The following is a 25741-nucleotide window of genomic DNA, read 5'->3' as shown; positions in this document are numbered from 1 at the left end:
CACTGGTATAGATGCCTTTTTTTCTTGGTAAAAAAGGGAAGATTCCCTTCCTTCGTGATAGTGGTATCAATGGGCCGGGATCGGGCCTGAAGAATTAGAACATAACCCGGCCCGAAACAGTCCACTATCCGGGCCGAGAGCTCCCTAGTCCCGGCCCGTTCACAGCCCTACTTTGTGTGGAGCCCACTATATGTGTGAGTACGATCCTCCACGTCCATCATCTTCTTTCCCTAATGTTTACCGTAGAACTCAGAAAGCAGGCCGATTGAAAGTATAGGTAGACCACGGCACTGGGAACAATGTATAGCCATGCACAAAACCACTAAATTCACGTGGTTTGGCCCTTCATCCCTGGTGGGTCTTGTTTTTGAATGGATTTGATGGCATGTAAATAACCCGATGGGTCTCACAAGCTGTCTTCCCAACTGTCAGTGGTATGGCCCATCAAGATTTACTTTTGGGCTGATTTGGGGCTCGTGGACTGATATTGAAGTGAGCATGTAATGGACGGGAAGGATCTGGTTTACACATCGTGTAGGACGCAGAAGAGCGTGGCATCACCTTTAACAGTGGTGGTTGGTACATGTACCATGTCAGAGTGCCATGTACCAGACACCACCGACCTGGCTGGTGTGGGTACGTGTCGTGCGAAGACAAGCTCTGATGCTCCTCGTGATCGGACGATGATTGCGTCCCACCCCGGAAGCGGATGGGCTGATGTACCACACACCAGCTATATAGCTGCCGTAGGTACGTGTCGTTCCGAGTTGTAGGAGCGGTTCAAAGAGATCAAAGTTATATGGCCTCACGGTAATGTATTTATTATATCTACACTGTTTATCTATTTTAAGTGATCATTTTAGAGCATTATCTAAAAAATGAATTATATCAAAAACTTATATGAACTACAGCACAAATAGCAGTAGAGATAATAAAGCCCACCGTAATTATTGTTTTCCATCCAATTTGCTCATAAGGTCAAAAAGACCAAAATTAAGAGGAAGAACAAATTCCACATTATTCCAACTTTTGTGACCACAAAAAAGATTCCAATGATAGACGTTGAATTCCCCACCGCTTTTTTGCAGTGCGGTGCACTTGATAGTTTGGCTTATTTTATTTTTCATCTTAAAGCCTTAAGACAAACTCACCAAATAAATGAATGGTATTTTTAACACGTCCTATGATTAGACCCGTGGAACTTGTTGACATTATTACAGCAGTTATATAGTTGGTGTGATGTATAGAAGCAAATCCGGTTCCATCCTACCCGGCCCATATGAAGCAGATGAGTCCGGATCCTATGTTATCAGGTCAACAGAGAATTTCTGTTACCCTAATGGTTTGGCGTCCGAAGTTGTTTTTTATTTTTTTTATTTTTTTAGTGAGTGGTGACGTGGACCAATGGGAATTAGGGTATCAGGAATTCTCTGTTGACGTGATAACAGAGGATCCGGACTCGAAGCAGATTGGTTGATGTACCACACACTAGCTATCTATATATATACACACACACAGAGTATCTACACCCTCGACGAGCTCCGCATTGTACGAACAGTTCAAAGTAGATGAAAATTATATGGGCTGGACGGTGATGTATTTATTAGATATACACTGTTAATTTAATTTTAGAGATCATTTTAGAATATTATTTAAAAAATAAATTATATCTAAAGATCGCTTGGACCACACCACAAATAGCAGCAAATATTATGATTTTCACCTTTAAACAATTTGTAAGGCCCACCATAATGTTTATGTTTCATCCAATCTACTCATGAGGTCACGAATACCTACATTAAGAAGAAAAATAAACTTTATATTAACCTAGAACTTCTGCTCATGAGGTCAGCGAATACCTAAATTAAGAGGAAAAATAAATTTTATATTCACACAGAACTTCTGTAACTTAAAAAGGTTCCAATGGTAGACGTTCAATCCTATGTGATAGTTATTTCTCGCCGCCAAATGGGTAGACGGAAATTGCTGACATCAATACAACTGCTATGTAGTTCGCTTCCCGCCCGTCTCTGTCCACGAACCGGCAGTCTGTGCGCGGGCCCACCGTGACCGTCCATTCCTCCTCTCGGATCATTTTAAGGTATAAGCTAACAAATAAGACAGATCCAACGCTCCGGTCGACCACACGCGGGCGACTCTTGTATTTAGTGCAAGTGACATTTAATGATTTGTTTTTTCATGCAACCTAAGCTTTTTATTTGGTGTGGTTCACTTGAGCGTTAGATCTGACTCATTTTTGTGCGCGTATCTTAAGATAATCTGAGAGTAGGGATGGACGGAGTGGATAAACAGATGCATAACAGTGGGCCCGCCCACAGAACTGCCCGTTCGGGCCCAGAGAAGGGCGGGGAAGGACGCAATCCGGGTCCCTCGAGGTCCGATTTGTACGAACGGTTCAAAAGACATTAAAGTTACATGGGCGCTGCAATGATGTATTTATTATATCCACACCGTCCATTTATTTGGAGAGATCATTTTAGATCAAAATCCCAAAACTTAGTCATATCCGAAGCTCAAGTATACCATATCAAAAATATGAGTGTGACAGTGATTCTTACCGTTAAAACATTCATATGGCTCACTGTAACGTTTATTTTCCATCCAATCTGTTAATAACGTAACACAGATATGGATGAATATAAAAAACAAATATCATATTGATCTAAAACTTTTGTGACCCAAAAAAGGCTTCAATGGTCGATGTTCAATCGTCCACTGCTTTTTACAGTGTGATCCATTTCATCTTTGGATCTGTCATATTTTTTGGCTCGAACCTTACAATGAGCTCTTCAAATGGATGGACGGTCTGGATATAAAACATACATCGTGATGGACCCACAAAATTTGGTGACGTAAACATACATCAGCCAGGTCGGTGGTCTGTGGTACACCAGCCAATTTTTCCCCTTGTCTGGTATGGAAGGCAGTGTCGACTGTCAACTACAGCTGCTGCATGGGAATGTACAAAAGCATTGATTAGTTATTAATCTCGTCAGAGTCACGTGGAAGAGACAGAGAGACATGGTGAGGTGCGGATTAGGAGCGGCCCTTACCGTGGGGCCACCTTGATGTATTTATTCTTTATCCACACCGTTCATACGCTTTTTCATATCATTTTATGGCATGAGCCGAAAACCGAAGCAGATCCAATTCTCAGGTGGACCATATCATAGGAAACAGTGGTGATCGACCATTAACGTCCACATAAGTTTTAGATCAAGGTAATAGTTATTTATTTCCCCTTCATTCAGATTTATCTAAGTAAATAACCATTAAGGTAACACGATGCTGGGCCTTGGGAAGTTTTTAATGGCATAGCATTCAATCACCAATGTGTCCTCTGTAACCGTACACTTGATATTTGAATCTTCAACATTGTTAGGCTCATTGATGATCGACCAGCATGTTTCTTAAATGTCTTCAATGTTTTTTATATTTTTAATCCATGCATACAAAAGGTTCCATCCATACAACTCTTTAGCGATCAATCCTAATTATACATATGTACAGTCTAGACTTATCAAACTGTCAGAGCGTTTGATCCATTGGATTCAGAAATCCTCTAGACAATTTTAACCATGTTTGAGTGATCCAACATCTGGTGTTCAATTAATGGAGGATCACTCGATATGGATGGTTAGATCAATAGTGTACATAATTTTACATAATTCCACAATTAATTTCTTATTCTAGGTGTTATTGTATATATTGGGATGTAATTGTGGGATTATAATATTCTAATAGGGACTTCAATGTTTATAGGGTTTAGAGAGGAGAAAATGATAATCTTTTGAAATGTAAGTTCATACATTTATTGTACTTTTAATTTTCTTATTGGATCATTGCTTTGTATCATAATTTTTTTTCCCGCAAGATTTTTCTATGTAAATTCGTGTTCTCCATGATTGCTTTGTTTGTGTTTATCTATCATTTATGTGATTTAAATACAGGATTTACTTCCATGGCACTCAACAAGTGATATTAAATAATGTTGAATTTTGTTGAGGGTCAAATATTGCATATCAGACCCAGTTGTTTTATAAAATTACACGCATGATGCCGCTTAATGGCCTGATTAATCGTGTTTGTAATGCAGGGTGTATGTACGAGCCTGGACCGAAAAGGGTGCTTAAAGCATGGACTTAACGCTCTAAAGTCACCAAAGCATGGGACGGACTCCAGAGACCCAAGATCGACGGATACGCACGCCAGGAATCCAAGAAAATCGAGAAATTGAAGCTCAACTGGCCTGAAAAGTGTCCAGAATACAAGATCATAGGGTTCCCACCATATGATCAGTTCGAAACTCCATACGTGGCCTGAGGACCATAAATTAACCGTACACGTCGAATTTCATCTGTTCAGTCCTTGTGGAACTGTCCCAACGGATGGATTAGCCTCTTAAATCCTGATTTGGGGCCCGCCTGATACCTAGATATGCCCCAATTATGGTCCCAACTATTAAAATGATCTGAGAAAAGAGATGGATGGAACGGATTTCTCACAACCATCACAATGGAGCCACATGTACATCGCACGAACACAAGTGCATGCACACTCGCTGTGCACTGGAAGAACTGGACCGGTCAGCAGGCGCTGACCTGATCCATCTCCTCAACAGAGACAGCGCGCACCCGCTGTCCGTCCGTTTTTGGCCTGTGGGCCCCACCCATTGTTCATGTTGATGATCCAAACCGTCCAAGTACTTCAGGAGGTGGCCACGACCCTTACCTACATGATATTTCGAGACCATGCAAGATTTTGCAAGATCCTACCTGTTAAACGTCAGATGGACGGCAGTGAGAAAACTCTTGTGGGCCATGCATAAAACAATTCAAAACCATCCATTCCCTAATGAAATTTTGAAAGTATCATAATGGACGGAGTGGATTTCTCAAAAAGATGTCTAATTGGGGCCCACCATCATCTCAGCGCACGAAGAGCGAACGCTCTGTTCGCACGTCACCGGAAGATCGGGGCCGTTCTGCATTCGTGGCAAGGAACGGTTCAATGATCTGAACCGTTCAGAAGTCTCCAACGACCCAGCTCAAGCACACCTAGGAGAGCGAATTTGAAGAGAGCTGCATGATCAGTTCTTCATCGTTTAAACGCAACTCGGACGGTGGTCTAAAAAGATCAGGTGGGCCGCACCAAAATAGACGAAAAATGTCCATGTACGACCGGTTTTCCGTGTACAGTCCAATGAATGGACCTGATCTCGCGAGAAAATCCAAGATATGGGCCCACCATCATCCCAGCGCAGGCCGTGCGTCCAAGCAGAGCCCGGGCGATGCTGATTTTGGGGGCTGCGTAAACAGACTTGCGGAAGGAGTTTTCAGAGGGGGTTGCGGAGCATACAATCCGACTCCAGCCAGGTTTCTCCGCTACTGAGTAGACTTTATAAGCAAGAGAGAGAGAGAGAAGCCGGGGGGGAGGTTCTTTTTTGGAACGTGAAGGTGCTGGGCTGCACGTTTTGGGCTTGAGACGGGAACGTGAAGGTGCTGGGCTGCACGTTTTGGGCTTGAGACAGGGAGCAGCGTGGGAAAACGTGGAGAAGGAGGAAGATTTTGGAGGGCTGGCACGTCAGGGGGGTGCTCGTTCTGGCGCATGTGAAGGAAGGAAGGAAGGAAGGAAGGGAAGTGTTTGCCTGATTTTCTTTTTCTTATTTTTCTGGGTTGTTGATCTCTTCTATTCTTATGAACCCTAAGGATTTTTTTCTAATCATGGTTGGATAAACCTCTTAGCTAGGGCTAAGAGGTGAAGCCTGTAGCGAGATGGGAGACTACTTTATGCTTTAAATATGAATGCATGAGCTGAATTTGTTCTTTGATGATTATTATAAGGAATATTTTTATTAGTCTTTAATGGTCTGTTGTGACTGAAATTACAATGGGTTTGCAATGGCTTTGAATATTTCTTTCCCTTTCTATGTTTATGAAGTCAGGAAGCCCTGTTGTTCATCATTGCTCCATGGGCATGGTAGGATGACAGTACCCTTCCTGATCCTCATACATTGTTGATTGGTTGGTAATTAGTTTAATCCTGTTGTTTGCTTTATCTCCTGGGCATGGTTAGATGACGGAATCCATTCTAATTCATATACCTTTCATCTCTTGAAAACCAGATCAAGTAAGTTCAGTTTGAATTCCATAATCCTTGATGCAGGCATAAGATCTCCCTGATCTCTACAAGTGGATCCTCTGAATCCCTAGTTTTCCTTCCTCTGAATTCCTTAAGTTTTAGATAATTATTCCATAATTATTCTTTAAATTCTATTTGGTTTAGATCACATCTTAGTCTAATTCTATTTCTATCTAGTTTCAGGAAACGTACAGGTATCAGTCTCTGTGGATTCGACCTCGGTCTTACCGAGTTTATTACTACATCACAATCCTATACTTGGGGAGTGAACAAGTTTTTGGCGCCGTTGCCGGGGACTGACGGTTACGATTCTCTGAAATTAATTGGTTTTAGGATTAGTTTAAGATTAGGATTTCACTAACCTTAGTTTTATTTATTTATTTTTATTTAAGTTCAAAACTAACCTGTTTTCCTGTTTTGTAGGATCCTGACATAAGCTCTTAAATTGGTAATCCCTTCCTAAATTCTCTACTTTTTCTGTTTTTAGAATTAGGATTTAAATTTTAGAAATTTTCTAATTCTAACTCTCTTAGAATCTAATTTGTTTCCTAATTTATTTTTAGAATTCTTGTTTAGAAACTAACATTCCTATTTTGTAGGCCTTTAAGATAGAAATCTCTAATTCGGTACACTCCTTCCCTACTTTCTATTTTTCAATTCTCTTTTAGTAATTTACTTTCTAATATAGGACTTTCTTAATTTATTTTAGAAGTTTCCACTTTCTTTTAGAAATCAGTTTACTGTTATCTTTCTTTTAAAAGATTGTTTTTTCTCCTTTTTAGAAACTGACTTATTTTGTTTTATTTTGCAGGTCCTTAACTTAGGGGCTTCAATTTGGTAATTTCTTTCCAACTCTCTTTTTCTTTCTAGCTTTTCTTTTCCTTTCTTAGGGTTAAGTTTTTTAATTGAGGGCTGCGAGTGTTTTCATGCCCAAGTGGGCCCGTGACGACACTCGACGGCTCTTGACTGAAGGAGGATTGGTTGAGGGGTTGACTATCCATCGCAGGACTAGACACCGCTCGAAATCCCCTGAGTTAACTGAGGTTATGGCTGAAGACCAACCTCCTCCACTTCCACCCAGGGTGGAGGATACCCAAGATGAGAATGAGGTGCAACAGGTACCCCCGCCTCGTACTTTACGAGATTATCTACAACCGGCGGGAGTGAGTATGCCCTCATGCATGATTTTTCCTGAAAATACAGGACAAATGGACATCAAGCCAGGAGTTATCCAACTCCTTCCCAAATTTCATGGACTTGAATCAGAAAGTCCATATCTACCTGAAAGAGTTCGATGAGATTATAGCTACATTATGTTTTCCTAATGTATCCGAGGATACAATTAGGCTGAAACTCTTTCCTTTTTCCTTAAAAGAGAAAGCTAAGACGTGGTTACATTCACTGCGTCCTAAATCCATTGGCACATGGAACGATATGCAGAGGGAATTCATAAAAAAATTCTTCCCACATCATAAAACGATTACCCTCAGAAAAGCGATCATGAACTTTGCCCAAAAGGAAGACGAAACATTCTTCCAATGTTGGGAAAGGTTCAAAGATTTGGTCAGTTCATGCCCACAACACGGATTTGAAACGTTGCGCATTACAAATTTTTTCTACGATGGAGTGACATCTTCCATGCGCCAAATGGTCGAGACAATGTGTAATGGAGAGTTCATCAACAAAGATGTTGACGAGGTATGGGATTACCTCGATAGTCTCTCTGAAAAAACACAATCATGGGACTATTACCCAATGGCGAACACCACGCCTAGGCCGACTCAATTAAAGGAGAAAGGTGGATTATATCTCTTGAAAGAAGAGGATGATCTCAAGTGTAAAGTGACTACGCTCATAAGGAAAGTTGAGGCCATGGAAGGAAAGAAGGATAAGGTCAATGAAGTTGTTTGCGGCATCTGTGATTGCAACATTCACACAACTGAAAACTGTCCTACAATACCGCCTTTCGAGGAGTGTTGAATGAACAAGCCAATGCTGTAAATAATTATCAAAGACCTTTTACTGGACCCAACTCCAACACATACAATCCTGGCTGGAAAAATCATCCAAATTTTAGTTGGAGGAATGGACAAACGGCGACTCCTCCAGGTTTCTTCAATCAAAATCCAAATCAAGTGAAACCTCAAGAGGAACTGGTTCAAAATCCCATACAAGAGCTGGCTCGGGCAATGCCGGGAATTACAGATTTTATGCAAAAGATAGATTCTCGTATGACGGTTATAGAAAAGGGGATGCTTCTTGCACAACCTCTCCCCAATCCTAAACCGCAGTAACGAGAATAATGATCCCAGCTCTTCAAATCAGATGGGGCATGCTAAATCCATCACCACTCTTAGGAGTGGGAAGATCATTGATAAAACTCTTCCGGTTATGCCCGAAAAGCCTCAAGAACCAGAAGAGGACAACAATGATGGATCCAGTGATGCCCCACAAAAAGTAGAACCGGAACTTCTAGAGAAGCCAGTTGCTCCATTCCCCCAACGGTTGGTTTCACCAAAACCTCTCTCTAACTCTCAGGATATCCTAGAGGTGTTGAAACAGTGAAAGTCAACATTCCTCTACTTGATGTCGTTAAACGAGATACCTTCATATGCCAAATTCCTAAAAGACTTATGCACGACCAAGCGACGAAAAATTATTCAAAAGAAAATCTTCTTGACTGAGAAAGTGAGTGTCATCCTGAAGCAAGACGTGCCGCAGAAATTCAAGGATCCCGGTAGCCCAACCATATCATGTGTAATCGGGAACCATCGAATTGATCACGCACTTCTTGACTTAGGAGCGAGCGTCAATTTGATTCCCTACTCGGTATACAAACAGTTAGGTTTGGGTGAATTAAAACCCACCCTAACCACACTACAACTTGCTGATCGCTCTGTTCGTGTACCAAGAGGGATAATTGAGGATGTGTTAGTCCAGGTCGATAGATTTTACTACCTTGTAGACTTTATCATCCTGGACACCGAACCCATCAATAACATGAGCACTCAGATTCCCGTCATTCTTGGTCGCCCATTCCTTGCCACGTCAAATGCAATTATCAATTGCAGGAATGGTATCATGACTATGTCTTTTGGAAATTTGACATTGGAGTCAAACATCTTTTTCAATAACGGCAGCAACTCAAAGGATGATGGCGATTTCCACGACATTAACATGATTGACTCTTTCGTGGAAGATACGACACCTCTAACCTTATCCTCCGACCATCTAGAGACGTGCCTGGCCCACTTCCATGATTTTGATGATGACATGATTAGGGAGACGTGCGCCTTGCTTGATACTGCACCGGTACTTGAAGTTAACCGATGGAGGCCACAATTTGAAGAATTACCACAAACTGATGTAGTGCCTCTACCGTCTAACCTCAAGCCGCCGAAGCTTGACCTAAAACCTTTGCCCTCTGATTTGAAATATGCATATTTGGGTCAAGATGAGACATACCCGGTGGTGATCTCTGCCCACCTGGAGAAAGAACAGGAGAGTATGCTTATATCTACTCTCATTGAGCATAAAGGAGCCCTAGGATGGACGATCGCGGACCTCAAGGAAATCGATCCCTCGATTTGTACTCACCACATATATCTTGAGGATAATGCAAAAACCGCTCGGCAACCACAACGTAGACTAAATCCAAACATGAAGGAAGTGGTTAAAGCCGAGGTTCTTAAACTACTGGACGTGGGTATTATATACCCTATATCTGATAGTCAATGGGTGAGTCCAACTCAAGTGGTCCCTAAGAAGTCCGGAATCACCATCGTAGCCAATGCTAATAATGAACTCGTGCCAACTAGAGTCACTACTGGTTGGAGAATGTGCATTGACTACAGGAAGTTGAATACCGTCACGAGGAAAGACCACTTCCCTTTACCATTCATTGATCAGATCCTGGAAAGGTTAGCTGGTCATTCCTATTACTATTTTCTTGACGGGTATTCGGCTATAACCAGATAGAGATAGCCCCACGAAGACCAGGAAAAGACCACATTTACATGTCCCTACGGCACATTTGCTTACGAAGGATGCCATTCGGACTATGTAATGCCCCCGCCACCTTTGCGATGTATGCTTAGTATCTTTTACGATATGGTAGGGCAATATCTAGAGGTCTTCATGGATGATTTTTCTATTCCCGGTCCATCTTTCAGCAAGTGCTTGGAAAGTCTTAACTGTGTGCTGAAAAGATGTGAAGAAAAGAACCTGGTACTTAATTGGGAGAAGTGTCATTTCATGGTTCAGAAGGGAATTGTCCTTGGACATATCATCTCGTCCAAAGGAATCGAGGTAGATAAGGCAAAAATCGATCTTATCTCTAACCTACCTCCACCCAAGAACATCGAGACGTGCGATCCTTCTTAGGACACGCAGGATTTTACAGCGATTCATAAAGGACTTTAGTCTCCTCTCTCGTCCATTATGTAATCTTCTTCAAAAGGATGTTCCGTACGAGTGGTGAGCAATGCCCGGAAGCTTTCACCAAGCTTAAAGGCACATTAACCACTGCACCTATCATGCGGCCACCCATGGAACCTTCCTTTTGAGCTTATGTGCGACGCTTGATTATGCTCTTGGGGCGGTCTAGGCCGGAGAAAAGATAAGAAGCCCTACGTCATTCACTACGCAAGTAGGACTCTAAATCTGCCCAAGTGAACTACTCGACTACGAAAAAGGAGCTCTTAGCCATAGTGTTCGCTTTGGACAAATTGTGGTCCTACTTGATCGGATCCAAGATGATCATTTACACTGATCATGCGACCTTGAAGTATCTTCTTTCTAAGAATGATGCTAAGCCCCGCTTGATAAGATGGATCCTTCTACTCTAAGAATTTGACATAGAAATATGAGACAAAAAGGGAGTAGAGAATGTGGTGGCCGATCACCTTTCTCGCCTTAATACCTCGGAGTCCCTTGAGGCGACCCCTATCACTGAGATGTTCCCTAATGAACAATTGTTCGAGTCTCCCATTCACCTTGGTTCTTGATATTGCTAATTATCTTGCTACGGGTGCTATACACAGTGGACTGCGAAGATAAGAAGAAATTTTTCACCGAGGTGCGCAACTTTTTATGGGATGATCCTTATTTATTTAAATATTGCCCAGACCAAATTCTAAGGAGATGTGTACCAGACGATGAGCATCAGAGCGTCATCTCCTTCTGTCACTCAGAGGCCTGTGGTGGTCACTTTTCTGCTAAAAAGACCATGGCCAAGATCTGCAATATGGCTTTTAATGGCCCACTATGTTTAGGGACACTCATGAGTTTTGCAAAGCTTGTGAGCGTTGTCAGAAATTGGGAGCATTGTCCCGTTGAAATATGATGCCTTTGAATCTCATTCTTATCATTGAAGCATTTGATTGCTGGGGCATCGATTTCATGGGACCATTCCCCCAATCGTTTGGGAATCTGTATATTTTGCTCGCCGTGGATTATGTCACTAAATGGGTCGAAGCGATTCCGTGTCGAAAGAATGACCATCGCACGGTCATTAAATTCCTAAAAGAAAACATCCTTTCTCGATTCGGAACGCCTCGAGCCATCATTAGTGATGGGGGCTCACACTTCTGTAATAAACCATTTGAGAGCTTAATGAAGAAATACGGTATCTCTCATAAGGTGAGCACCCCATACCATCCTCAGACAAGTGGACAAGCTGAGATTTTCAATAAGGAGATCAAACACATTCTGGAGAAAACGGTTAACCCAGATCGTAAGGATTGGTCAATCCGATTGACCGATGCCTTATGGGCATACCGTACTGCATTTAAAACTCTTATTGGAATGTCTCCCTTTAGACTTGTCTATGGGAAGGCTTGTCACTTGCCTGTGGAGCTGGAACATAAAGCGTACTGGGCGATCAAAAATCTTAATTTCAATCTGGACGCTGGCTCGCTACGCAAACTTCAATTGAATGAACTTGAAGAAATCCGGAATGATGCGTACGATAATTCGAGAATTTACAAGGACAAGATGAAAGTATTTCATGACCAACACATTTTGCGAAAATCATTCACGCCTGGTCAGAAGGTCCTTTTGTACAATTCTCGATTACATCTCTTCCCGGGTAAGCTTTGATCTCGTTGGACCGGCCCTTACATTGTTGTTACTGTTTTTTCTCATGGGGCCGTTGAGATAAGAGATCCCGACAATGGTAAGGAGTTTAAAGTCAATGGACATCGATTGAAACCATTTGTCGAGAAATTTGATTCAGAGGACATGTCCATGCCTCTGACTGATCCTGTTTACCAGGATTAATCTCCTAGTTTGATGGAGGTATAGGTAAGTTTCCTGTTTTTCTTAGGACTAGGGTAGTTGCTTTATTTGTCTAGCTAAAGACGGTAAACTTAGCGCTCCTGGGAGGCAACCCAGTTCTTCATTTCATGTCATTTTTTTTCATTAGTCAGTTAAATGTTTGTGGGTAACATTACTGCAAACCCTCACGAGACTACAACTCGTCCACTAGGGGTAACCTAGGGGTTTAAAGGCTTGTTGCATACGCTAAATGCAATCGAGAGCACATACGAAAGTGGTATAGGTAGGATTTTATTTTGTGTTATTTTTGTTGCCTTTTCTCTCGTGCTGACCGACGCCCATGCCGTGATCTCTTGGAAAGTGTCTCTCTATGCATCATCCAGGTACTATCTTCCCATTACTTCTCATTTACTCATTTTGTCCCATGTGCATTGCATGCCTATTTCTTTTACATTGAGGACAATGTAGATTTTTAGTTGGGGGTGGGAGATTAGGTTTCCTAATCAGTATTTTCTTAGTCTTGAGCAGAAATTGTGAAAATTTTTAAATTTTTCTAGAATTTCATATGAATTCGAAGCGATTTTGACGGCCATCTTAGATTTAGAACTACAAGATGCGTGATGTTGGTACTTTATGACTCTTGGATTCAGTTATCTATTGAATTTCACAGTTAAGTTTGAATTGTTAATCCATTATTAAAAGTTGTAAACATTGATTGAGTCATGAATTTACAGGACACATCTCGCATGCATATTAAGGTTTCAGTTCGATATTGAAGGATTAACTTGGTAATCACTAAACATGAAAGGAACCAACTTGGAAAATTGAATGGATTGGGCGAACAGTCTTTACCATAGGTTTGCTCCCTATAGGTGTAGATTTAATTCCCCATGAATGATATGTGAAAAGTTGGGTGTACAGTCTTTACCTTAGGTTTGCTCCCTATAGGTGAGGATCTGATCCCTCTTCTTGGCATTACTTTTAATGGAAAAATCAAAAATTAAAAGAATAAAAAGATAATGTGTGAGGCAAGTTTGAGTTATCGTGAATTCTTTTATTGGTTACCAATGATATCCTTAAATATCGAGGTAAATCTTAATGGTGACAAGTCGAGATTAGACTATACATTCATAGATCTCGATGGTTAGAATTTTTCTAATTAATGGAATAATACTTTGAACTTGATTATGAAGTTTACCGTGCGCTGGAGTCTAGGAGAAAGCAATATCCAACAGTCATGAATCTAAAAAATTCTCATATCTGGATTAATCTTCAAAAGTCATTCGATTTTATCGAAATTATTCTGTAATTCTCAACTTATTTTTCGCATACTTTGCTCGGGACTAGCAAAATGATGGTTGGGGGTTGTGTTGAGGGTCAAATATTGCATATCAGACCCAGTTGTTGTATAAAATTACACGCATGATGCCGCTTAATGGCCTGATTAATCGTGTTTGTAATGCAGGGTGTATGTACGAGCCTGGACCGAAAAGGGTGCTTAAAGCATGGACTTAACGCTCTAAAGTCACCAAAGCATGGGACGGACTCCAGAGACCCAAGATCGACGGATACGCACGCCAGGAATCCAAGAAAATCGAGAAATTGAAGCTCAACTGGCCTGAAAAGTGTCCAGAATGCAAGATCATAGGGTTCCCACCATATGATCAGTTCGAAACTCCATACGTGGCCTGAGGACCATAAATTAACCGTACACGTCGAATTTCATCTGTTCAGTCCTTGTGGACTGTCCCAACGGATGGATTAGCCTCTTAAATCCTGATTTGGGGCCCGCCTGATACCTAGATATGCCCCAATTATGGTCCCAACTATTAAAATGATCTGAGAAAAGAGATGGATGGAACGGATTTCTCACAACCATCACAATGGAGCCACATGTACATCGCACGAACACAAGTGCATGCACACTCGCTGTGCACTGGAAGAACTGGACCGGTCAGCAGGCGCTGACCCGATCCATCTCCTCAACAGACAGCGCACTTTGTCCGTCCGTTTTGGCCTGTGGGCCCCACCCATTGTTCATGTTGATGATCCAAACCGTCCAAGTACTTCAGGAGGTGGCCACGACCCTTACCTACATGATATTTCGAGACCATGCAAGATTATCAGATTTCAATCGTCAAGACGGAAGATGGACGGCAGTGAGAAAACTCTTGTGGGCCACGCATAAAACAATTCAAAACCATCCATTCCCTAATGGATTTTTGAAAGGATCATAATGGACGGAGTGGATTTCTCAAATAGATGTCTAATTAGGGCCCACCATCATCTCAGCGCACGAAGAGCGAACGCTCTGTTCGCACGTGACCGGAAGATCGGGGCCGTTCTGCATTCATGGCAAGGAACGGTTCAATGATCTGAACCGTTCAGAAGTCTCCAACGACCCAGCTCAAGCACACCTAGGAGAGCGAATTTGAAGAGAGCTGCATGATCAGTTCTTCATCGTTTAAACGCAACTCGGACGGCGGTCTAAAAAGATCAGGTGGGCCACACCAAAACAGACGAAAAACGGCCATGTACGACCGGTTTTCCGTGTACAGTCCAATGAATGGACCCGATCTCGCGAGAAAATCCAAGATATGGGCCCACCATCATCCCAGCGCAGGCCGTGCGTCCAAGCAGAGCCCGGGCGATGCTGTTTTTGTGGCTGCGTAAACGGACTTGCGCAAGGAGTTTTAGAGGGGGTTGCGGAGCATACAATCCGACTCCAGCCAGGTTTCTCCGCTACTAAGCAGACTTTATAAGCAAGAGAGAGAGAGAAGTCGAGGGGAGTAGTTTTTTTTGGAACGCGAAGGTGCTGGGCTGCACGTTTTGGGCTTGAGACAGGGAGCAGCGTGGGAAAACGTGGAGGAGGAAGATTTTGGAGGGCTGGCACGTCAGGGGGGTGCTCGTTCTGGCGCATGTGAAGGAAGGAAGGAAGAAAGGGAAGTGTTTGCCTGATTTTCTTTTTCTTATTTTTCTGGGTTGTTGATCTCTTCTATTCTTATGAACCCTAAGGATTTTTTTCTAATCATGGTTGGATAAACCTCTTCGCTAGGGCTAAGAGGTGAAGCCTGTAGCGAGATGGGAGACTACTTTATGCTTTAAATATGAATGCATGAGCTGAATTTGTTCTTTGATGATTATTATAAGGAATATTTTTATTAGTCTTTAATAGTCTGTTGTGACTGAAATTACAATGGGTTTGCAATGGCTTTGAATATTTCTTTCCCTTTCTATGTTTATGAAGTCAGGAAGCCCTGTTGTTCATCATTGCTCCATGGGCATGGTAGGATGACAGTACCCTTCCTGATCCTCATACATTGTTGATTGGTTGGTAATTAGTTTAATCCTGTTGTTTGCTTTATCTCTTGGGCATGGTTAGATGACGGAATCCATTCTAATTCATATACCTTTCATCTCTTGAAAACCAGATCAAGTAAGTTCAGTTTGAATTCCATAATCCTTAATGCAGGCATAAGATCTCCCTGATCTCTACAAGTGGATCCTCTGAATCCCTAGTTTTCCTTCCTCTGAATTCCTTAAGTTTTAGATAATTATTCCATAATTATTCTTTAAATTCTATTTGGTTTAGATCACATCTTAGTCTAATTCTATTTTTATCTAGTTTCAGGAAACGTACAGGTATCAGTCCCTGTGGATTCGACCTCGGTCTTACCGAGTTTATTACTACATCACAACCCTATACTTGGGGAGTGAACAAATTTCAAGTGTGAATTTGAAATATGTTGTCAAAGACATAGTGGAGTATGAAACAAAGACGTTCATCAGAAAAAATAATTTTGAACTATGGAAGGCAAAGATGAGAGGCCTTCTAGTTAAGTATAGATTACAACAAGCACTCATTGGTAAAGGAAAGTGTCTTGAATTTATGAGCGATGGAGAGTAAGATGAACTTGATAAAAGAGCTACTACCTTAATCCAATTATCCTTAGCGGACAATGTTATTTATGTCCTTGATCAAAAGACTGTCCCAAGAGTTTAAACGAAACTAAGTAGTTTGTACATGAAGAAATTACTGGGCAATTGTCTATATCTTAAGAAAGGGTTATATAATTTTAAGATGACGGAAGTGTCTAGTATTAATGAACACATTAACATATTTAGTGAATTGCTTTACAAAGTAACGAATGGGGAGGTAAAGATTGAAGAGGAAGATCAAGCGTTAATCTTGTTGAACTCTTTTCTAATATCTTACAAAAATCTCATAAACACTATGTGTCACGATAAGGAAACCATAAACGTCTAAACTGTCATCTCAGCCCTTCATGTGAAGCAGATGAGAAAGAATGACATCAGTGATACGTCTTTTACGAAAGGAATTCTGATAAGGAAAAGGATAACTCACAATCGAAATCCAAGTCAATGGATAAATGCAAGATAAAGTGCTGGAATTGTGGCATTACTGGACAAATGAAGAACGATTGTCAGAATCCCAAAGCTCATAAGGGAGAGATATCAGATAATATATCAAAATCTAGTGAGGAAGTTGATGATGGTGATGTTCTAACCACATATAAATCTGAGTATCTTAACAATGAATAGAATTTAAATGTGGGCCTCATATCATATGACTTTTCACTGAGATTGGCTCACCAGTTCCAACAAGTGCGATGGTCGATTGGTGTTTATGGGCAATGAAATTGCCTATAAGGTTGTTAGTGTCGGATCAATGCGCATCAAGATGTTTGATGGGGTGGAGCTATCCTAATGGATATAAGACATGTTCTTAGGTGCACTCAAGGCACTTGGATGCAAGGTCACCTGATTTGATCGTGTCTTGAAAGTTTCAAAGTAAGCACTCATAGTGATGAAAGCGTAACGGAACGATAACATTTACAAGTTGATCAAGAATACTCTTTTGAGTAAAGCTGCAACATATGTAGAAGAGTCCAGGTCGGCACATTTGTAGCATATACGTCTAGGCCACATGAGCGAGCATAGCATGAATGTACTTTCTTATCGTTTCTTGATTTATGTATTTGAAAGTGTTGATTTTAATATATGTGAGTATTGCATATATGTTAAACAATTGCGATTATCTTTTAAGTCAGGAAAACATATAAAGGCGTGCTTGATTATGTACATTCGGATGTATGAGGATCGTCACCCATGATTTTTGGTGGAGAATCATCATTCTTCATCACTTTTATTGACGATTATTTCAGAAAAGTGTGTTTATTTTTTGAAAAATAAATTTGATGTTCTCGCCACTTTCAAGATGTGGAAGGCGATGATTAAAAAGCATTCAGAGGAAAAATTAAAAGTATTGAGGACAGACATGAGGTCAATTCACTTCTAAAGAATTTAACTAGTTTTGTAAGAATTGAGGGATAGTTTCGAATCAAGTTGATATTTGTGTTGGGTCATTGAGGTCTTTGTGACCTAATCAACAAGTTAAATGACAAATAAGCATTACAATGGGCCCTAGGAAGTTTTTAATGGTAGGAGTTTAATAACCATTGTTTTCCTATGCTATTGTCCACTTGATATTTGAATCTACCTCATTTTTTGTCTCATTCCTAAAAATAATTATCTAAAATGGATGGACCGTGTGGATAAAATACATATATCATTGCGGGGCCCACGGAGCACCATCCAGTAGTGAGGTTACTACTGTACAATGTCAGTAAGCTATCCGAGTCAAACAATGATATAAAGCTTAGGCTGTAGACCCTGTATTTTGGGTTCGTGTACAAGTCGACCATGAGTGAGAAACAGAGATAGCTGGGTTTTTATTTAAATCTTCATCTTGCCCCAATCTAATAATCAAGAGGGAATGAAATTGACTATTTTGGAACCTATTGTGGTTGGCCAGTGTTATTTGACGAGATGATCCTGTCCATTAATTTGTGATGATCAATGTGAACTGTAATTTTTCTAAATATCTATGGTCTAGCTTTAACTAAAAGTATCTGTTCAGTTGTGTCTTTTGGGCTGGCCCAAAATGGTTGGCTACAGAGAGATGTATAAGACCCGACCATTTAAAAGGTAGGAGCCCCGGTTGCTTCTAAAGACCCGACCATCGAGCACCCACCATTAAAAACTTCCTAGGGCTTACCGTTGTGTTTATTTGCTATCCAACCTATTGATAAGGTCACACACACACACACACACACACACACACACACACACACACATATAGATGAAGGAAAAACACAATTATGAGATTGATCCAAAAAACTTTTGTGGCCATTAAAAAGTTTTTAATGATGAGTGTTCAATCACCAATCTCCTATAGTGTGGTCTACCTGATATTTAGATCTGTCTCACCTTTTGGCTTATTCACTACAATGACCTGGCAAAATGGATGAATGGTGTGGATGAAACACATACATCATGGGGGGTCTAATAAAGCTTTTCCAACACCAACTCATATGGACAGTTTCCAAAGGAGTAAGCTACAAAATCCGAGTTACTTGAACAGGCATTCATGTCATTTTGTTTTCTATTAGCAATTTTATATTATACTTGTCAAATAATGTATTAAAGATTGAATGTATCACACACGAAAACATTAAAATAGTTGCGTTGTATATCTAGCATTTATGGCAGATATCATCCACCATTGACACGTTGTGCATATTAGATGCCTGAAGATTGATGGTGATGGTGACATATATAAGCATTTTTCAACGTAAATGATTTAAAGGGTTGTTTCTTACCAACTACAGTAAATTGTATGGGAATTGGTGATAAAGGCATAAAGTAGGTGCATTTTAAAGAGTAGTACAAAAGTGGTAAATGAATTTTATTTACTATCATTTTAGTCATTTCGTATTCCTTACCATGAGCTATGTTTTCAAATCTCATTACTACAGTTTACTATAGCAGAAGTCAACATCAAAATCAACGTTATGCTTGCTTCAAGAATTGGTGGATCCCACTATCATATTTACATGAAATCTGTCACGCCCCAAACCCGAAAATCGGATTCACAAGAATCCCGATCGCCGAATTTAGTACCGACAGCCTCTGTAGTACCCCATTCTTGGCTCCTAGCGTTGATTCCGATCCTGGGATCCTACAAGGAGGATTTATTTTTTTTGCCAATGTACATTTAACTCGTAATAAGCATAATCACAAGTATACCCAAATTACAAAGACAACATCATCATCACATATCCACTAATATAAACATTTGAATACAATACTGAAAGGGAAATACATAAATCGAAAGTCAAGCTCCAGAAGACTGCTGCACACTCCAGGCTCAACACTGCTACAACTTATCATCATCTGCATGCATCTATCGTGCATAAGCTTATAAAAAGCTTAGAGGGTGGTGTAAGTGTGTGCACAAGGTAAGTGTCAAGTATTTAATACAATGCCATCATCATACAATACCGGAAATACTGTTAATCCATAAATCGTACATTATCGGAATAAGCAGAAAGACTGACAAGATCATGAATTATCAGAGTAAGTAAAAATAATGACAAGATCATAAATCAAAAGATAACAGAGTAAGCAATATAGAACAACTATACAAATAAGGAGTCATAAAAAGCCAAATATCATATGCTGAGGATACGATGCAATATACAATTCCTAATGAGATCACGAATAACATCAGCTGTATCTAGACCATATAAATGCAGAAACGCAGTAACCTAAAATGTTGTATACCGCAAATGTCATACAATATACGGTGCGAATGGAATGACCATACTGGAGTGTGAAGTCAGGATGATAGTACGTAGTATCGCAGGCTATGGGGTCCATCACAATGGACTTCTATCCAAACTAGTCCCATAACTAAATTTGGATAGTCAGACTCAATGTGGTAAACCCCTGATCTCAGGTTAGTCGCGCGCCCCAATCGAAATCTTGTCCATTACGAAGGCACACGTAATAAATAGTTACGCACTACCAACCCGAGTGGATAGTGAATGAATGAATGCATGAATGAGTATGCAACTCCTGCTCACTAAATCCACATATCAGTACAGTTCATCTCTAGGATCATCACCGGGGTTTAGTACACTCCAAATGGCACTGCCGCTCTCCCAGCCACACAGTCCAAGTGAGCGTAAGAAACCTCACTATCCGCCTGGCCAATAGTCTGTCAATACTTATCTGGTACGTCGATAGTGGACCCATTCACGAGCTGGTCAAACTCAGCCTAGTATTGCCCCCTACGCTCGGGCGGGTAAGGCCACACCCCCTCCCAACCGACCACGACACAGTGGGAGATGCGGCCTCCTAGTATTCGGCACTCGGGCGCTCATGTATCCACTCGGTCTCGACGTTGGGGCGTCTCCTGGCCCGGAGGTTTAGGAATTTTCACCCAGGGACATCTATGGCGCCCGTATGCTAGAACCAAACATTTTCGGTGTCCCATCTAGCCATCCATGATATGCCTGTGGAGGCTACGACCCTGATGTTGCTAGGGTGTACAGTAATCACAACACACAATGCAAGATGCATGAGTCATACAATACAGGCATGCATCAATCTTGCGCATACCATATGCTCATGTGAGACAACCTCCGCCTATCAGGGAGTCTCATAACAACATGTTCAATGACATATGCAATGATCAACCACATCTCATAACAAACATGCAGATGATGCGTATGGGCATGTATCATGATGCTATGCTGTCACATACTCATAATCGGTATCAATAATCGACATCAACAATCGGCCTCGACAATGTGGACATTTAACCAACATTGCCCCAAGGAATGGCCCACATAGAGCCTAACATATAGTGGACTCATGGCTTCGCACAAGGGCTTAATATACAACATCATGGGTCTTACTCAAGAGCTCAATACTCATCACGATGGGCCTCTCACATGGGTCTAAGATACATCACAATGGGCTCCATCGCCTGGCCCTCAAATGCACCACAATGGGCCTCATCACATAGGCCTAATATACATCACATTAGGCCTTAAGCACATGCCAAATGTACATCACAATGGGCCTCAAATATGGGCCGCATATACATCACATTGGCCTCGACAATCGAAATCAGCAATCGGCCACAACAATCGAAATCGATCAATAATCGGCCTCGATGATCGAAATCGATAATCGGCCACAACAATCAGGATCGATCGATAATCGGAATCGGCAATCGGCCATGACAATCGGGATCGATCGATAATCAGAGTTGGTAAATCAGTCACAACAATCGGATCGATCGATAATCAGAATCGGCAAATCGGTCACGACAATCGGATCGATCGATAATCAGAGTCGGCAAATCGGTCACAATAATCGGATCGATCGATAATCAGAATCGGCAAATCGGTCACGACAATCGGGATCGATCGATAATCAGAGTCAACAAATCGGTCACGACAATCGGATCGATCGATAATCAGAATCGGCAAATCGGTCATGTCAATCGAAATCGACAATCGGCCACGACAATCAAGGTCGATCGATAATCAGAGTCGGCAAATCGGTCACGTCAATCGGAATCGGCAATCGGTCACGATAATTGGCAGAGCAAGGCCTAAGGAAAGGTCACAATGTGGACATTTAACCATCATTACCCATCAACGTGGACATTCAACCAACATTACTCCTAAGAAGTGGCCCACATAGGGCTGAACATAAAGTGGACCCACGATCTCATACATAGGTCTGATATACATCACCATGGGCCACGACCCATGGTCCTCAAATACATCATAATGGGCTATGACCCATGAGCCGCAATATACATCAAGTGGACCGCATTAATGGGTCTCATATACACGTCAGGTGGGCCCTGCACATGGGCATCAAACACACAGCATGCGGGCCCTATACATAGGTCTCATATACATCACATGGGCCACGTACCTGGGCCTCGAATACATCAAGTGGGCCACACATAATGGGCCTCACTAAAAGGTCATGAATACCTCACAGTGGGCCGCACTAATGGACCTCATACACATCAGGTGGGCTGCATCAATGGGCCTAATACCATGGGCTTAAAAAACACAACAAGTGGGCCTCATGGGTGGATCATAAATACATCAAGGTGGGCCTTATGGATGGGCTACAAATACATCAAGGTGGGCCTCACAGATGGGCCACAAGTACGTCAAGGTGGGCCTCATGGATGGGCCATAAACACATCAAAGGTGGGCCTCACGGATGGGTCGTAAACACATCAAAGGTGGGCCTCATGGATGAGCCACACCAATGGCCTTCAAGTGGGCTTGGGCCACACCAAAATCATTTCAATGGCTGCATGTGTAACATGTGTATCACTGTACCCTATCATCCCATAGGGCACATGGCCCACATAAAGGTGATCAACACTGTCCAAACACTTCCCATGTAAAACAGCACTATCCATCAGCATGGATAAAACACATATGTCAAGTGTGGGTCCACTAATCAGGGCAGAAGGCACAGGATGAAACACGTACATCACGTGGGCTCCACAGCCCTTGCTGACGTATAACAGCAGCTAATCAGCTGCGTGGGGTCCACATAGATGAATGGTTGGGATATGATCAAACCCACGGAGCTTGCTGACATCAGCAACTACAAAGCTGGTGAGGTACACTAGCCAGTCCGCTTCCATCCACGTCGTTGGATTGGACGGCATGGATAGTCACATATCAAGGTTGGCTCCACGTACACCGTTCAGAAATGGACGGTGTAGATATCAAATACATACATCCCTGTGGGCCCCACACGTGTGCCATGGTGGGGTCCATGTCCTCCAACGGACAGACGATTTGGATCATGGAAGGGCCCACCAGATATTTGAATCTGCTTTATTATTTTTATTTTTTTATTTTTTTCAAGCATTAAGAAGAGCTCGCCATTAGGTGGACGGTTTGGATGTAACAAATACATCATATGGTGGGTCCCATATATGGACAACGTGGATACAAATATACATCACGGCGGACTCCACCTTTCCAGCTTGCTGGAAGGCGTGGATACAAACATATATTAGTGGGTCCCACCACAACGTCTGTTTTCCATCCAATCTGATGGTAGGGTCACACGGACCTGGATGAAAAGGAAAAATAAATTTTATGATGAACCAAAACATCTGGTACCCAAGACAAGGTTTCAATGGCAGACGTCCAATCCACTGTTTCCTGTGACGTGGGCCACCTGAGTCACGTACATGGCTGATTTTTGGGGTGGCCCACAATCAGAATGAGTCCATCAAAATGCACGGTGTTGATGCTCTCACATATCATGGTAGGGCCCACGGCTGGGACCCGTGGTCCCTGCCCACCCAGCGTCCAGGACGCTGTTGCGTCATTTGTGTCAGCGGCAGCAGCAGGCACTGCTGCCTATTGTTAATTTTTTACCTTAAAAATAGATTTTTGAGGTTTTTATTAGGTGGGGCCTGCATCAGGAGAATCCACTCCATCCACCGGCTCCTATGACTCAAGACAAGGCAGACAAGTCTAATATTGATATGTTTAGGTGTGTAGAAAGGTCAGAGTGAATTTTTAATGGTGAAACTCGCTATTTTCTATACCATAGCCCGCCAGGGGATCAGATTGGCTTCATTTTTCGGCTCAACGCCTAAAATGATCTAGGGAATGGAATGGACGGCATGGATTTGATCAATACATCTAGGTGGTACCTGCATAAGTGGCCCACCCATTCCGTTCATACATTTATAAAGATCATTCCAAAAAATGTAGTCCTAAATCTTAGGTGGACCACATGACAGAAAAGGAAAAAATTGGATATCTACCATTAAAAATTTAAAATCCTTCTAAGGTCCATCTGTTTATTTGACATCCAATCTTGATTAGGTCATAAAATGGATGGAAAATAAATATCCTAGATCCAAAACTTTTAAGCCCAAAACGTTTTTAATGGTCAACGTTTATTCAAATGTTTCCTTTAATGTGATCCACTTGAGATTTAGATATATCTCATTTTTCATATTTTAAAATGATCTATAAAAATAGATGGAAGGCATGGATGAAACACATACACAGTGGTGGCAGGCGGCGGGGAGTAGCCAATCCGTTCTGCCTAGGACCACCTGATGAGTAGATCAAAGTTACATGGCCTCAGATGTATTTATTATATTACACTATTCATATATTTTTAGAGATCATCTTAGTGTATTATCTAAAATTATTAATATCCAAAGATCATGTGGACCACACCACAAGTAGATCGAATGATTTTCACCATTAAATATTTCTTGGTCCACTTGATAGTTATATCGCTTATTTTTCATCGTAAGCCTTATAACGAGCTTACCAAATAGATGAACGATTTAGATATAACACATACCCCATGATAAGACCCACATAACTTCTAAGTTCATTACAAGTCCCACTCCGTATATATAAAAGAAGTGAGTGCTTTTGTGTGTCACGTTATTATACATGTTCGGTAAAAACATAAACACAGTAACGGATAGTTTTTGTGTAATCATGTGGGGCCCACCTTGATGTATATGTTTCATCTAAACCGTTTATCCATTTTGACATATCAATTAAGGCGTTGAGAAAAAAAATAACATATATTAAAGGTTGAAGTGGGCCACATTATATGAAAAATTAAATTAAATTCATACGGATCCGAATCGTACCCAACTCGATCACGGTGTTGATGCTCTCACATATCATGGTAGGGCCCACGGCTGGGACCCATGGTCCCTGCCCGCCCAGCGTCCAGGACGCTGTTGCGTCATTTGTGTCAGCGGCAGCAGCAGGCACTACTACCTATTGTTAATTTTTTTCTTTAAAAATAGATTTTTGAGGTTTTTCCTAAGTGGGGCCCGCATCAGGAGAATCCACTCCATCCACTGGCTCCTATGGCTCAAGATAAGCCAGACAAGTCCAATATTGATATGTTTCGGTGTGTAGAAAGGTCAGAGTGAATTTTTAACGGTGAAACTCACTATTTTCTATGCCATGGCTCGCTAGGGGATCAGATTGGCTTTATTTTTCGGCTCAACGCCTAAAATGATCTAAGGAATGGGATGGACGGCGTGGATTTGATCAATACATCTAGGTGGTGCCTGCATAACTGGCCCACCCAAAAAGGGCTAAAGTAATGACAGTTTTTTTTCTATTGCAGAGGGTATCTGTTCACGCTTCAGGCCACGTCCAGCGTCCCTGGACGCTGGACTATACATTTCATCAAGATGGGTCCCACGTGTGGGGACCACGGCTGGTGGGTCCCACGTGGCCCACTTGACTTGTATCAATTTGATATTTATGTTTTCCCATCACCAAAGGGTTTGGTCCACATGACTTGGACGGTTTGGTTAAGACATACATCAAGGTGGGGTCCATCTGAGTAGGCCACACATCACACAAAAATGAAAGAGAAA

The 25741-nt window shown here is 41.6% G+C and overlaps 1 non-coding gene across 1 annotated transcript; it reads right to left on the bottom strand.

Annotated features, from left to right (window-relative positions):
* Window positions 1-7644: 7644 nt before the first annotated feature.
* Window positions 7645-7751, bottom strand: LOC131250225 (small nucleolar RNA R71). Its single transcript, XR_009173151.1, has one exon. It is a non-coding gene; the product is annotated as a small nucleolar RNA R71 (small nucleolar RNA).
* Between the last annotated feature and the right edge of the window lie 17990 nt (window positions 7752-25741).

This window comes from Magnolia sinica, chromosome 6 (assembly GCF_029962835.1).
Source record: "Magnolia sinica isolate HGM2019 chromosome 6, MsV1, whole genome shotgun sequence".
NCBI lineage: Eukaryota > Viridiplantae > Streptophyta > Magnoliopsida > Magnoliales > Magnoliaceae > Magnolia > Magnolia sinica.
This window is presented reverse-complemented; position numbering and strand designations above follow the sequence as displayed.